A 16666-nucleotide genomic window follows, 5' to 3' on the forward strand; every position below is an offset into this window, starting at 1 on the left:
TGCATAAGGGAGACAGTTGTGTAGGTTGGTTTGTTTAAGGGGCCCCTGACAGTGGAATCGGGATCTATTCCTGGTGCATGAGCTGGCTTTTTGTAGTCCATTAGCTATGGTGGGACACCTTGTACTGCCTTGATGTATTGGGGATGGGCTTGGACCTGCCTCAACTGAATGTATAAGGCTTTGCTAACCCCCCATGAGAGGACTTAACTTTTCAGAGGAGGGCATGAGGGTGGGTTGTGGGGGAAGATGGGGACAGGAGCTGGAGGAGGGATTAGAGTGGGATCTGCAGTTGGTATGTAAAATGAATAAAAAATGTCTTAATTCAAAAAATAAAAGCCTATGAGATCAAACGCCAAATCATACCTTTATATGTGAGTATTCAGATAGTGAAGAACAATCATGCTTTAAAGCTCTTTAATTTAAGAAACATTGGAACTAGGTTTCAAGGTATTTCCTCCTAGCATTTTTCTCCCTAATGTGATAAAGCGAGTTCCTTTCTGGCCTTAATAGTATGATGTAGCACTTGGGAGCAAAGATGATGCCTAAGAGTGATGCATTGGAAGCCAAGATAGAGAGGGCTTCCATAGCCACCATGACCTTCCCCTTGGTGCTGTGGTAGATGGGGAGGAAGCTGACCCAGACACTGCAGAACACCAGCATGCTGAAAGCCAGGAACTTGGCTTCATTGAATGTGTCAGGCAGATTCCTGGACAAAAAAGCCATAAGGTAGCTGCCTAGAGCCAGTGTTCCCAGGTATCCCAGGATGCAGTAGAAGGCAACAGCTGAGCCTTTGTTGCAAAGGATGATGATGTGTCCATGTTGTGAATGAGCATCTTTGTCAATAAATGGAGGAGAGGTTGCCAGCCAGATTCCAGAGAGAACAACTTGTAGTAGGGTACAGATGGGAATGATGAAATTAGGGGCCCTTGCTATCAGCAGCCACCTCCTCATTCTCCCTGGAGCAGTCATCTTGAAAGCTATAAGTACAGTGAGAGTTTTGGCCAGCACAGTGGAAAGAGCCACAGTGAACAGAAGTCCAAATGTGTTCTGCTGCAGGATACAGGTGACTGTGCTAGGATGGCCAATGTAAAGCAAGGGACAGAGAAAACAGAGGGTCAGAGTGATGAGCAGGATGTAACTGAGATGCCGGTTATTGGCCTTGACAATGGGAGTGTCTCTGTGCTTCAGAAACACCCCAAGAACAACAGCTGTGAGTGAGGAGAAGCCCAGGGACATGAAGGTGAGCGTCTTCCCCAAGGGGTCATCATGGGCCAGAAATGTCACCCTTTTCTGTAGGCAGTAGCTCTTCTTTGTATTTGCATAGTGAGTTTCTGGACACTTCACACACTGGTCCACATCTGGCAGAAATGCAGGTGATCATGAGTGCATACTCAGGTTTCCCCTTTTATTCTAAGTCACTTCCCTGCTCCAGAACATTGCAATGTTATCTGAACCATCTTGCTTTGTTTCAGATACAAATACAGAAAGTTTTTTTTTAGAGAATATTCTTAAACTCAATTTGCTTTCTATTTCATGCTGACAGAAATTAAAAAACCCCAGTACTTTCTCTGCTGTTACTGATATGGTATCCTCACCTTAGTGACCCTGTTGTATCTGTTTTATTAGTCATTAGAACACTGACATACATCATCTGGACCTAATTTCAGTCTGACATTGCCTCTTCAATAATACATCTCCATTCTTAAGAGGGCATGGAAATTTAGTGTGATAGAATTTTCTTTGAAATCCTTATCTTACAATGATGTCCTCCTATATGCATCCCAAATGTACCTACATTTGTAAAGCCCATGATATTCTCTATGTTTTCATTCCCTGAAGGAGCCTGAGTGAATTAGTAATCTTAACTTCTTGGAGCCTTGAAACACTTCACCAGTGACACTATTCTCATAACTCTGCAAAATAGTATCTATGTAATGAATAAATACAAAATTGCTTGTATATTCTAAAGTCTTCATGGAACAGTGTTTGAACACTTTGTTCCTGATAGCTTATCAATTTACTCTTGAGTTAGAGTGCATGCTTACGGATTTTTCTGTCATATTTTCAATATATTAATAAATGTACACATTTTTATGTACTTCTTTATTTTAATTATATATTTAATTGTCTTTATATCATCACATTACCATTCATACTTCCTATATAATATATTGTGATCATGATTTTTCTCTCCCCTATTCCTCCCAGATCCTCCTTACTACCATGAACATACAATTCCACAGATTTCCTTTCTCTCTCTCTCTTCAAAATAGAAACAAATAAAAGTCCAAGAAACCAAACCAAACAATTAAAATCTCTATCTCTCTCTGTCTTTCTGTCTTGCTCTCTTACAAACACACACACACACACACACACACACACACACACACACACACACACACAGAGTATAAAACTCAAAGTTGTATAACATTATATAAGGAAAAGTCAAATCAAATCAAATCAAATCAAAACAAACATACAAAACCTAGGCCAAAGAAGCAAACCGAAATAAAGATACATCTGAGGTCATTTTGTGTTGGCCATCTACCCCTGGGCAGCAGTCCTATCCTTAACTGCTGTTATGATATCTAGTGGCAGTCCATTGGGAAAACTTAGTTTTCCTTTGCAAGTGGGCATCAATTGCAGAATTTTCCTTGCTAAGGGTGGGAGCTCATGTCCACTTCATTTTTATGCTTTGATCCCACCTGGATTTAGCCTGGGCAGGCCCTGTGCATGCTGCTACAGTCTCTGTGAGTTCTTATGTGCCTCAGTTGCATTGTGCAGGCTTTATTTTTACTTTTGTTGATATTTGTTAATGAATTAAAGAATTAATTTGGTGTTTAGTAGCATTAATGCTTTTTGTCAATGTATTTGTTTTTCTTCCCTTTTCTTCAGCTCATTTCATTTATTTTAAAATTAAAACATGTATTTTTTATTCGTGTGTGTGTGTCTTCTACAGGTCTAGAAACAATGAGTATCCAGGCCCTGAAGCGAGCAGTATAGGGCATAACTGGAGTTGCAGAATGTTGTGAGCTGCCATGTGGGTGCTGGGATGTGAACCTGGATCCCCAGAAGAGCAGCCAGTGTTCTGAACTTTGGGGCCATCTCTCAAGCCCACGTCCGTAGTTTCTGAAGTTATACTTTCACACTGCACTTTCAAGTCTCTCTCCTCCACTGTTACTTCTTCTCTTCTGTATTCAGAGTATGTTTTTTGGAGTTGGGGATCGAATCCATGGCCTTCAGCTTGCTAGGCAAGCGTTCTACCACTGAGCTAAATCCCCAACCCCAAATTCAGAGTATTGATTTTGTTCTTAATGTCCTAGATCATAATACATATGCAGAACTCAATCTTTCTCTCTCTCTCTCTCTCTCTCTCTCTCTCTCTCTCTTTTGAGCTGAGGATCGAACCCAGGGCCTTGTGCTTGCTACGCAAGTGCTCTACCATTGAGCTGAATCCCCAACCCTCAATCTCTTTTTAAAAGAAAGGCATGTAATATGCAAGTCATGCAAATTACTTCATACAGTATTAAACATTTTTCTTTATGAAATAGATTTAGATTACACCACAGTATTTGAGTGAGTACCGTATTTAATTCTAAACTGTCTAATGTTTGTGTGCTATTCTCATCCTTAGCCTTCATTTTCTTTTAAAGTCTAGTTATTAACATGCAGCCTTATGGGATTTGGCTGTGGTCGGTGAAGTGCTCCTCCTCTGTGTAAATGTAACAAGCACATGAACCTTGTACATGTCCAGTGTGTATAAGTCATACACATCAAGGTAATGATGAGGAGCTCGATCTTGTCAACTTCATTATATTTGCTAAAAGAACTAGGTCTTTGTACACATGTAGTGTGAAATGATTCCAATTTTAAAATTTTTTTAGAAAGTCCTTATTCTAGAAGTAAAGAATGTAAATCCTTGAGTGTTTTCTAGATAGTAATTATTTAATTAAAATATTCCAGGTATTTAAAAAAAACATAATTGGGGTTGGGGATTTACCTCAGTGGTAGAGCACTTGTCTAGCAAAGCACAAGGCCCTGGTTTCGGTTCTCAGCTCCAGAAAAAAAACCTCCAAAAATAAATAAAAAACCATAATTATTCATAAAATGTTAGCAAGATAAATCTGAGAGGGATTTCTCTTCTTATTCCACATAATGACTCAATCACACACACATGCAATGGATTTAGATTTTATTTTCTATGTGTTATCTCTGTATCTATCTATCTATCTATCTATCTATCTATCTATCTATCTATGAAATAAAATACAACCCTCTGACCTACTATATTTTCAGAACCATGCTGGTCACTAAGAATTTAGAGATATAAGAGCAAAAACCACAAATGGGTCCTTATTTGTGAACACTATGAAGAGTTCATATTTAATTGGAGTGTGTTCAACTCTGTGGTTATCTTAATGAAAATGGGCTCCCACAGGTTCATCTGTTTGAATAACTGGGTTCCCACTTGGTATAGCATTTTGGGAAGTATTGAGAGGTGTGGCCTTGTGGGGTTGTGTGTCACCAGGTGAGGACTTTGAGGTTCAAAAGAACTAAAGCCATTCCTGTGCCCTCTATGCCTTGTGCTTGTGAAGGAAGATGTGCTTTCTCATCTTCATGCTGGCACACCTCTGCTTCCCCATCAGAGACTTGAAATCTCTAAAACCAAAAGCTCCAAGTTAAATACTTCATTTTATAAGTTCTATTAGTCATGGTTTCTTGTCACAGTAACAAACAGAAACTGGTATCAAAGTTGGTCTGTTGCCATGATGATTTGACTATGTGGTTTGTTTGAACAAATGTGGAAGAATTTGGGACTTTGGACAAGAAAATCAGTTGATCACTGTAAGTAGACCTTAATAAGGCATTGTAGTAGGAGCTTGGAAGACAATAGTACATAGGACAAGGAGAATATGGAAGCCCAGGTCAAAAGCTTTCAGAGAGGAACAGTATTTGCAACTGGGTTTGAGAGCATTTGCGACCTTATCCTAAATATCTGTGTGGGGATAAATAAAAAATAGTGGAATAATTTGATCGATAGAGGGCATTTCAAACCAATATAGAATTGGTGTTCTCATGTGTTGGTTAATGATCAGGCTTATGCAGGTCTACAATGAAAAACAGTTAAATGGGGCAAATAAAACCCCACAAACAAACAAACAAAAAAAAGAGATCAACAATGAAAGCCAGAACGTGTGGTTAGAATAGGAAAAAGAGCACCAAGGAATGCAATACTGGTGCCGAGGTTTGTGCTGAAAGATATAGGATTAATGAGAGGCTTGATCCAAAATTTAATGACAGGAGTATGTTTAGGGCAAGAAGCCACATAGCTAAACTTCCAGCTGTTGAAAAGAAAGGCTCCAAGGCATTGTCTTCTCCTAAAAAGCAAGAACAAAGGAACCCTGTTTCTAACATTATTGAAGGGTGCCAACCTTATCCAACAGAAAGACCTGAAATTGACAGTGTTGTCCATAAGGTAGCAGCTGTAGACTCATGAAGGATACATGAGATAAGGGGTTACAGAATCTTCCTCAATATTTAAACGTTGCAAAGTCCAGACATGTGGCTAAAGAGTCCACACATATATAGTGCATGAAGGTCCATTGTTTGAAGCTGTGGAAATTAAGATTGGTTTATTCTGGAGGACCCAAGTTTCAGATATGTCAGAATGAGGAGATATCTGCCAAGAAGAGGTTTAGAGAGAGAGAGTGGAACCAGCCCACAATAGAGGACTACATTGAAGGCAGTGAAGCTGGAATGGAAAGGTCATCCAGGCCTTTGACAACAGACATGGAGCTACAGGACTAGAATTATTCCTGGCTGTGTTTTGGTCTTGCTTTTGTCCACTGTATACTCATTATGCCTCCATTTCTCCATTTTGTAATCCTAATAATTAATCTGTGCTTTGGAGGAAGTGTGTAATTAGTCTTTTGATTTTGAGGGAGCAACAATTACAAGAATGCCTTGAGTTTCAGTAAGGCTATATTTTAAATAGTGTTGAGATAATGAATTACTATGGGGACTTTTGAACTTAGATTAAATGAATTATTTTTATATTTGTGTTTTAATTTTACACATCAGCCATGGGTTCCCCCTATCCTCCCCTCTCTCACCCCTACCCCCACCTTCTTCCCAGCCCATCCTCTCCATTCCCATCTCCTCCAGGGCCAAGACTCCACTCCCCTGGGGATTCATTTAAACCTGGTGGATTCAGTACAGGCAGGTCCAGTCCCCTCCTTCCAGGCTGAGCAAAGTGTCCCTGTGTAAGCCCAAGGTTCCAAACAGCCAGCTCATGAACTAAGGACAGGTCCCAGTCCCACAGCCTGGGTGCCTCCCAAACAGTTCAAGCTATTCAATTGTCTCATTTATCCAGAGGGCCTGATCCAGCTGGGGGCTCCATAGCCTTTGGTTCATAATTCATGTGCTTCCATTTGTTTGACTATTTGTCCCTGTGCTTTTCCAATCTTGGTCTTAACAATTCACTCTTACAGTCCCTCCTCTTTCTCGACAATTGGACTCCTGGAGCTCCACCAGGGGCCTTGCTGAGGATCTCTGCATCCACTTCCATCAGTTATTGGACGAGAGTTCCAGCATGACAGTTAGGGTGTTTAGCCATCTGATGACCAGACTAGGTCAGATCAGGCTTTCTCTTGACCATTGCCAGCAGTCTACAGAGGATGTATCATTGTGGATTTCTAGGGACCTCTCGAGCACTCTGCCTATTCCTGTTCTCATGTGGTCATCATTTATCATGGTCTGTTATTCCTTGTTCTCCCTTTCTGTTCTTGATCCAGGTGGGATCTCCTGCTCCCCTAAGCTTTCTTTCCCTCAAACCTTGCTCTTCATTACTCCCACTGTCATCCAGGTTGTTCACGTAGATCTCATCCATTTCTCTGTCATTGGGTGATCCCTGTGTCTTTCCTAGGGTCCCGTTTTCTAGGTAGCCTCCGTGGAGTTGTGTAGCAGTCTAGTCTTCTTTGTTTTACATCTAGTATCCTCCTATGAGTGAGTATATACCATGTATGTCCATCTGAGTCTGGGTTACCTCACTCAGGATGATTTTTTTCTAGATCCATCCATTTGCCTGCAAACCTCATGATGTCATTGTTTTTCTCTGCTGAGTAGTACTCCATTGTGTATATGTACCATATTTTCTTTATCCATTCTTCAGTTGAAGGGCATCTAGGTTGTTTCCAGGTTCTGGCTATTACAAACAATGCTGATACGAACATAGCTGAGCAAATGCCCTTGTGGTATGATTGAGCATTCCTTGGGTATATGCCCAAGAGTTCTTCAGCTGTGCCTTGGGGAGATGGATTCCCAATTTTCTATGGAAGTGCCATATTGATTTCCAAAGTGGCTGTACAAGCTTGAATTCCCACCAGCAGTGGAGGAGAGTTCCCCTTGCTCCACATCCTCTCCAGCATAAGCTGTCTTCTGTGCTTTTGATCTTAGCCATTCTGACAGGTTTAAGGTGGTATCTCAGAGTCATTTTGATTTGCATTTCCTGATAATTAGGGATGTTGAGCAATTCCTTAAATGGCTTTCAGCAATTTGAACTTCCTTTGCTGAGAATTCTCTGTTTTGTTCTATAGCCCATTTCTTAATTGGACTGTTGGGCATTTTGATGTCTAATTTCTTGAGTTCTTAATATATTCTGGATATCAGCCCTCTGTCAGATGTGGGGTTGGTGAAGACCTTTTCCCATTCTGTAGGCTGTCGCTTTGTCTTGTTGACTGTGTCCTTTGCTCTACAAAAGCTTCTCAGTTTCAACAGGTCCCATTGATTGATTGTTTCTCTCATTGTCTGTGCTACTGGTGTTATATTTAGAAAGTGACCTCTGGTGCCAATGCATTCAAGACTACTTCCTACTTTCTCTTCTATCAGGTTCAGAGTAACTGGATTTATGTTGAGGTCTTTGATCCACTTGGACTTAAGTTTTGTGCACGGTGACAGATATGGATCTATATGCAGCCTTCTATACATTGACATTCAGTTATGCCAACACCATTTTTGAAGATGCTTTCTTTTTTCCATTGTACATTTTTGGCTTCTTTGTCAAAAATTATATGTTCATAGGTGTGCGGGTTAATGTCAGGGTCTTCAAATAGATTCCATTGGTCCACATGTTGGTTTTTAATCCAGTACCATGATGTTTTTATTACAGTAGATCTATAGTAGAGCTTAAGGTCAGGGATTGTGATGCCTCCAGAGGTTGTTTTATTGTACAGGATTCTTTGGGCTATCTGGGTTTTTTGTTTTTCCACATGAAGTTGAGTATTATTCTTTCCCAGTCTGTGAAGAATTATGTTGGTAATTTGATGGGGATTGCATTGAATCTGTAGATTGCTTTTGGTAAGATCGCCAGTTTTACTATGTTAATCCTGCCTATCCATTAGCATGGGAGATCTTTCCATTTTCTGACATCTTCTTCAATTTCTTTTTTCAGGGACTTAAAGTTCTTGTCATATAGGTCCTTCACATGCTTAGTTAGAGTAACCACAAGGTATTTTATATCATTTGTGGCTATTGTAAAGGGTGATGTATCTCTGATTTCCTTCTCAGCCTGTTTGTTTATTGTATATAGGAGGGCTACTGATTTTTTTGAGTTGATCTTGTATCCTGCTATGGTGCTGAAGGTGTTTATAAGCTGTATCAGTTCCCTGGTTGAATTTTTGGGGTCACTCATGTATACTATCATGTCATCTGCAAATAGGGAAAGCTTGACTTCTTCCTTTCCAATTTGTATCCTCTTAATCTCCTTATGTAGTCTTGTAGCTCTGGCTAGAACTTCAAGTACTATATTGAATAAGTATGGGGAGAGGGGACAGCCTTGCCTTGTTCCTGATTTTAGTGGTATTGCTTTGAGTTTCTCTCCATTTAATTTGATGTTGGCGGTTGGCTTGCTGTAGATTGCCTTTCTTATGTTTAGGTATGTTCCCTATATTCCTGATCGCTCCAAAGCCTTTACCATGAAGGGGTGTTGGACTTTGTCAAATGCCTTCTCTGTGTCTAGTGAGATGATCATGTGGTTTTTTTCTTTGAGTTTGTTAATATGGTGTATTACATTAACAGACTTTCGTATGTTGAACCACCTTTGTATCCCTGGGATGAAGCCTACTTGATCATGGTGGGTAATTGTTTTGATGTGTTCTTGGAGTCTGTTGCCAGTATTTTATTGAGTATTTTTGCATCAATATTCATGAGGGAGATTGGTCTGTAGTTCTCTTTCTTTGTTGCATCTTTGTTTGGTTTAGGAATCAGGGTAATTGTAGCCTGATAGAAGGAGTTTGGTAATATTTCTCCTGCTTCTATTGTTTGAAACAATTTTAAGAGTATTGGTATTAAGTCTTCTTTGAAGATCTGGTAGTATTCTGCACTGAAACCATCTGGACCTGGGCTTTTTTTTGGATGGGAGACTTTTAATGACTGATTCTATTTCCTTAGGGGTTATTGGACTATTTAGATGGTTTATCTGGTCTTGATTTAACTTAGGTATGTGGTACCTATCCAGAAATTATCCATTTCTTTTAGATTTTCCAGCTTTGTGGAGTTGAGGTTTTTGAAGTATGACCTGATGATTCTCTGGATTTCCTCATTGTCTGTTGTTATGTCCCCTTTTCATTTCTGGTTTTGTTAATTTGGATGCTCTCTCTCTGTCTTTTGGTTAGTATGGCTAAGGGCATGTCTATCTTGTTGATCTTCTCGAAGAACCAACTCTTTGTTTCATTAATCCTTTGTATTGTCCTCTTTATTTCTGTTTTATTGATTTCAGCTCTCAATTTGATAATTTCCTGTCATCTGTTCCTCCTGGGAGACTTTTCTTCTTCCTGTGTAAGGAATTTCAGGTGTGCTGTCAAGTCACTGGTGTCAGATTTCTCCAACTTGTTCATGTGGGCATTTAGTGCTATGAATTTCCCTCTTTGCACTGCTTTCATAGTGTCCAATAAGTTTGGGTATGTGGTGTGTTCATTTTCATTGATCTCAAGGAAGTCTTTAATTTCTTTCTTTATTTCTTCCCTAACACATTGGTGATTCAGTTGAGCATTATTCAGTTTCCATGAGATTGTAGGATTTCTGTAGTTTTGTTTTTTTGTTGTTGTTGAATTCTAACTTTAAACCATGGTGGTCCGATAGAACACAGGAGGTTATTCCAATTGTTTTGTGTCTGTTGAGATTTGCTTTGTGGCCAAGTATGTGGTCGATTTTAGAGAAGGTTCCATGGGGTGCTGAGAAGAAGGTATATTCTTTTTTTTTGGGGGGGGGTGGAATGTTCTGTAGATATCGATTAAGTCCATTTGAGTCATAATATCAGTTAAGTCCTTTATTTCTCTGTTAAGTTTCAATTTGGCCGGTCTGTCCAGAGGTGAAAGTGGGGTGTTGAAGTCTCCCACTATTAATGTGTGGGGTTTTATATGTGATTTAAGCTTTAGTAATGTTTCTTTTACATATGTGGGTGCCCTTGTGTTTGGGGCATAAATGTTCAGAATTGAGACTTCATCTTGGTGGATCTTTCTGTGATGAGTATGTAATGTCCTTCATCATCTTTTTTGATTGATTTTAGTTTGAAGTCTATTTTGCCGGATATTAGGATGGCTACACGAGATTGCCTCTTAAGACCATTTGATGGAACGTCTTTTCCCAGCCTTTTATTCTTAGGAGGTGTCTGTCTTTGAATTAGAGGTGTGTTTCCTGTATGCAGCAGAAAGATGGGTCTTGTTTTCATATCCATTCTGTTAGTCTGTGTCTTTTTATAGGTGAATTAAGTCCATTGATATTATGGGATATTAATGACCAGTGACTGTTCTTTCCTGTTATTATTTTTATTTTTTGGTAGTAGTGTGTGTGTACTTCTCTTCTTTGGGGCTTACTGCTGTGGTGGTATCTATTGCCTGTGTTTTCGAGGTTGTATCTGCCTTCCTTAGGTTGGAATTTTCTTTCTAGTGCTTTGTGTAGGGCTGGGTTTGTGGGTAAGCATTGTTTAAATCTGGTTTTTTCTTGGAAGGTCTTGTTCACTCCATCTATGATGACTGAAAGTTTTGGTGGGTATATCAGTCTAGGCTGGCATCCATGGTCTCTTAGTGTCTGCATTGTATCTGTCCAGGTCCTTCTGGCTTTCAAAGTCTCCATCGAGAAATTGAGTGTTACTCTGATGGGTTTGCCTTTATAAGTCACTTGGCCTTTTTCCTTTACTGCCCTTAATATTCTTTCTTTATTCTGTACGTTTAGTTGTTTAATTACTATGTGGTGAGGGGACTTTTTTTGGGGGGTCTAGTGTGTTTGGTGTTCTATAGGCTTCTTGTATCTTCATAGGCATTTTGTTCTATAAGGTGGTAATGTTTTCTTCTATGATCTTGTTAAATATATTTTCCGTGCCCTTTGTGTTGGTTTTCTTCTCCTTCCTCTATCCCTATTATTCATAGGTTTGGTCTTTTCATGGTGTCCCAATTTTCTTGGACATTTTGGGTCATGACTTTGTTGGTTTTAGTGTTTTCTTTGACTGATGAATCTATTTCTTCTACCATATCTTCAACACCAGAGATCCTTTCTTCCATCTCTTGCATTCTGTTTGTTATACTTGCATCTAAAATTCCTGTTCGTTTACTCAGATTTTCTATTTCCAGCATTCTTTCTGCTAGTGTCTTCTTCATTTTTTCTATTTCCCTCTTCAGGTCTTGGACTGTTTCCCTTATCAGTTTTGTTGCCTTTTCATGATTTTCTTTGAGGGACTTATTGTTTTCTTCTGCTTTAATTGTCCTTTCCTCTAGTTTTTTTTTTTTATAGCATTCTTTCCATTTTTTGTCTGTTCCTCCACTTTATTTTTTATTTCTTCTATATAAAGCTCTAGCCTCTTCATGATGTTACTTATAAGGTTGTTTCCTTCTGCTTCTTCCATTCTGTGATGTTCAGGTCTAGCTGTTGGAGAAGGGCTAGGTTCTGGTGATGCTGTATTGCTCTTTATTTTGTTGTATGTACTTCTGCTTTGACGTCTGCCCATCTCCTTGTGGACTTGTTCTTGGTCTTATCATTGTACTTGGTCCAGACAGAGCTGACAGATTTAGAGAGCCTCTCTCTGGTCCAGATGGAAGCTCTGGGCCAGATGGGAACTCTGGTCCAGATGAGAGTGCTGTCTGGATAGGAGCTGGGGCCTTGAACCTGAGTCTCAGGAAGTCCCTGGGGTCTCCTTATCTTGTCCAGATGGGAGCTCCTCTTGTCCAGATGGGATTTCCCAGGCAGGATGGAAGCTCTGGTACAGATGGGAGTTCTGGGACGGGATGGAATGCTGGAGGCTGGTTTCTAAGTCTCCGGAAGTGGCTGGGGTCTCCCGCAGATGGGTGTGGGCAGGGCGTGGAAGTTGTAGGGTTCACAGGAGGGTCTAGGAGATGGCAAACCTTACCAGTGGAGATGGGGGGGTCCTGCGCTATGGCCAGAACCTGGGATCCAGTTGGGCAGGTCTTCACTGGAGTGGCTGGTGCCCAGGGGTGGGACCCTGGGGTGGTTGCCTCTCTGACTATAACCCTAGGCACTCACCTCTGGTCCCTAAATGAGTTTTTTAAATTACAACATGCCCATGAGAACACAGCAGCTGGAGAGTAAAATGTGGTAATTTTAATGAGAATGTCCCTTATATGTCATAAATTTCTATGCCTTCTGCCCAGTTGCTGGAACTATTTAGGAAGGATTAGGAGGTTACCCCCTGGTAGAAGGGACATGTTGCTGGAAAAGTGCTTTAAGGATCATGCCATTCACAGTGTAACTTACTGCCTCCTCCATGTGGATCAGTATATGTGTTCTCCAATGTTCCTGTTGTCATACTATCTTAGTCAGTTTAGTCAGTGGAGGCAGGTATAGATAAATGTATAGATAGATAGATTAGATAGATATTGCTAACTGGGAATGAAGTGGGCTTCCAAGCCCACCCTTAGTGATAGATTTCCTTCAATCAATAAGGCCATGCCTCCTAATCCTCCTAATCCAAATTGCTCCTCAATTGCAGAGCAAAAGTATTCAAACAAATGAGTCTATGGGGGCCTTTTCATTCAGACCTCCACATATGGATATGCTGTGCCTTCATGGACTCTAACCATCTTAAAATATAAGTCCTTCTTTATAAGCTGCTTGGCCATGGTGCCTTTTCATATCAATAGAAAAGACACCAAGACAAGCTGCATGGTGACACCAAGCACAATAATCTGGTGCAGGAAGAGCAGTTTTCTGTAGGCAGTCATGTCCACAATGGTTAAGAACACAAGGCAGGTAAATTTCAATGCCATGAGTGTGTTATTTCAGTTTGAAAAAATGAACTGTAGTCTGTTACTAACAGCTGGGAGGAAGAGGATTATCTTACTGTAGTCAGTTCACTTAGAGATATTTTTCATTTGCTAAGATATTGCAGGTGTGGACAGATGTGAATGTTTTCTGCATGATTGGCATTTACCTGTCTCATTGGAAATTTCATTCTCTGGACAAGGGGTACAGTCAAAGCAACAGGCAGCTTTGCCCTCTTGGTGGGTTTTTCTGAATCCGGGATCACAGCTCTCACTGCATACAGACCGAGGAATCTGAGAATAATAAAATGAGTGGTAGCAAACATTCAGGATTTTTTTGGATTCTATATTAGGTGGAGTATTTTAAAATACGTAACCATTAATTTGTTTTTACTGTCTCTAAATGTAAATAGTTGAATTGTTTCGACTAGTAGAATGAGTCATTCAAAGGCCCAACTGGTCAACACTTGGCCCCAATAACGCAAATTTGTTGAAAAATTGTTGAATGATATTGGGGCAAAGTATCGAGATAAAAATTTAGGTCCTTGGTAGCATGTGTTGGTGAGACTACAAACCTATTGCCTCTTGACTTCTGGGTACAAAGGCAAATACATTTTTCTTCCATAGTAATGGTTCATCTTGTCAGGTTGATAGGTCTTAGAACCACTGTGGAAACCAATCTATGAGAATTATTGGGAAAGCTTTTCTTCATTAGGTTACTTGTGGTGAAAAAACCTCTCTAATATGGGTGGCCCTGATTTATTGGCCCTGGTCCCTGAATGAATGAAAAGGAAGAAAGAAGTTGAATATCAGTGTTCAGCTGTCTCTGCACCCTGACTGTTGATACAATGTGAATAGCTACCTTTACTCCCTAAAAACATGGCTTGCTGAAGTGACTGAATATACCTTGAAACTGGGAGCCAAGAGAAATTCTCCTATATTCTTTGTCTGGAAGTAATTTTTGCAATAGCAAAATAAAAAACTAATGCATCTACATATTCTGATTATGTTCTACATTGACAGGGTTCAAAAAGCCAAAGATCACCTGATCACTGACTGAAATCTTTCAAGCTAGGATCAAAATAAATATGTCAAGTGACTCATTACAATGATAGAAATAATCATGAAACTGATGCTATAATTATGACAGTAAATAAATGTGCAGATTGGAAAATAAATAGTTCATCCAGCAAAATTAGGTATGAAGATTGGTGATCATTATGTATCTATAAATGGACCCTGTGTGAGCAGTGAACTGTCATGACACACAGAAACATAGTTTTGTAAATTTACATACTGGTCAAATTACTGAAGTAAGATGAAACTCACCTCTGTTAATCCTGTGGCCCACTGTATCATGTGATAAGATAAGGACAATTTTTGGCCCTCTGGAGCATTTGGAGAAAATGTTCCTACTTTTGCTTTTATCCCAAGACCTTGTGGGAAATTCCAAAAATTAAGAATGTCATATTCTACATGTGATTGCCTTTTCCCATCCAGAACCACATGGTCTCCAGCATGATTGATGAGTTGTGTTTTCCTTAGGAAAGGGTGAAGCTAAAAGAGATGCATGATGTTATCTTACATAATCTCCAGAGAAGTACAACAGAGGCAGAATCAGGGAACATCTCTTATTGATTTTAATCCTTTTTGTGAAAAGCACTGTTGATATAGGTACCAATCACATCAAACAAATGATAAGGTAGGATAATGGAAGCATCATTATGCTTCTAAAACATTCAAATCAGTTCCATTAGAAACTGATTAGAACGAAGCACTCAGAGGGTGCATAGAGACAAACTTTCTCCTTTGTTGAAAATACAGTCATACCCAACTAAGTTTTGAAAATATTTAGAGTTTCACTATAAAAAGTGAATGACTTTATGAGTGATAATTTACATCACGTAAGCAGTTTAGAAGTTTTCATATCCATTGACACGATCTCTGTCTCTGACTTTTCTGTTGTGTGAAATCTCTGGGATAAATGGACTATTTTTTTTTTTTTTTTTTTTTTTTTGAGACGGGGTTTCTCTGTAGCTTTGGAGGTTGTCCTGCAACTCGCTTTATAGACCAGGCTGTCCTCGAACTCAACAGAGATCCGCCTGGTTCTGCCTCCCGAGTGTTGGGATTACAGGCATGCGCCACCACCGCCTGACATTAAGTGGACTTTTTTATGTTGAAAGTTTTACGCCTGGAAATATGTATGACTCTTTGTAATACAAAGACATAACAACTTCAAACAGATGCTTCCTTGCACAGTCTCTCTTGGAGATTTTTCACAAAATAATCTAAAATACATATTGTTTAGTGATTACATTTATCACTCTTAGTGTGTGATGTTGCTGATGTTATAATACACCAACAGTAGCATTACCTGCCAGGGGAAGAATTCCATCTCTTTTCCATTTCCATGGGATTGAAAGTGTACTTGATTGAGCATCATTTCATGAAGACTGTGGGCCACAGCATACACTGCATTGTACACATTGTAACTCTCTTCACTCATGGACATGTCAAACATGTTCCCTGGCAAGAATCCCAAGGAGGCATTAGGCAGGCAGTTATCTAGAATTTTACAATCTTTCTTCAAAAATGAGCAATTGAAGAACAAGTGCCATAATACATGAAGGTAAGTGTCCCTGTGGGTATTTGTAAGGATTGGATGTCTGAATAAAATCTGTAAAATTAATGATCTCCTTATGGTATGAAAAAATAAGGGCCCCATGCAATGCATCTAACAGGAAATAGTTATCAAATTTGGAATGATCCCAGTGTGAGTTCAGGACCCAGACTTTCCATGTAACTAACTTCTGCTTAATATTTACTATTAAGCTTAATAGGGAATCAGTGTCCCATAAATAATAATCACATTTGCTGATGAATCCAGGATCTGCACCTGAATTTTTCCAAGATGTTGTCATAAATGAACCCCCTGATGGCTAAGATCCATTTCCACAAATGCTATTGCAGACTCCATTTTCTCCATCTCACTTCTCAAATCTGACAGAATCTGGGCACCTTTGTCATCATCTATGATGAACAGCCCCACCCAGTTCCAGTGGAAATGAAGCATCAAAGCTACAATGCCAAGTGTCAGATATGTGTCCTTGGGGGCCACCTGGTAGAGGGAAGAAAACCGTCTTTGTTCGTTCAGGATAGTATCAAAAGGACCAAAAGAAAGCTGTAGGGAAAAACAATCAGAAAGAAGAACATTGTCATAAAATTTAACTCAATTCTACAGCAATGATTTGATATCTATTGGACAATATAGCATTGAAGTTCAAACTTGCCTTCCTATGGGTTTTCCAAAAAGTACAGACAATATTCAGAAATTCAATAGTGTTTGTTGCTACTTCACCCTTTCCCTTCTCTCCATTCCAAGCTAGAGAAATGCAGAA

At 39.6% G+C, this 16666-nt stretch overlaps 1 pseudogene; it reads right to left on the minus strand.

Moving 5' to 3' along the window:
• Positions 1–435: 435 nt before the first annotated feature.
• LOC118575717 lies at positions 436–16449 on the minus strand (annotated as a pseudogene).
• Between the last annotated feature and the right edge of the window lie 217 nt (positions 16450–16666).

Source organism: Onychomys torridus, unplaced genomic scaffold (genome assembly GCF_903995425.1).
Source record: "Onychomys torridus unplaced genomic scaffold, mOncTor1.1, whole genome shotgun sequence".
Lineage (NCBI taxonomy): Eukaryota > Metazoa > Chordata > Mammalia > Rodentia > Cricetidae > Onychomys > Onychomys torridus.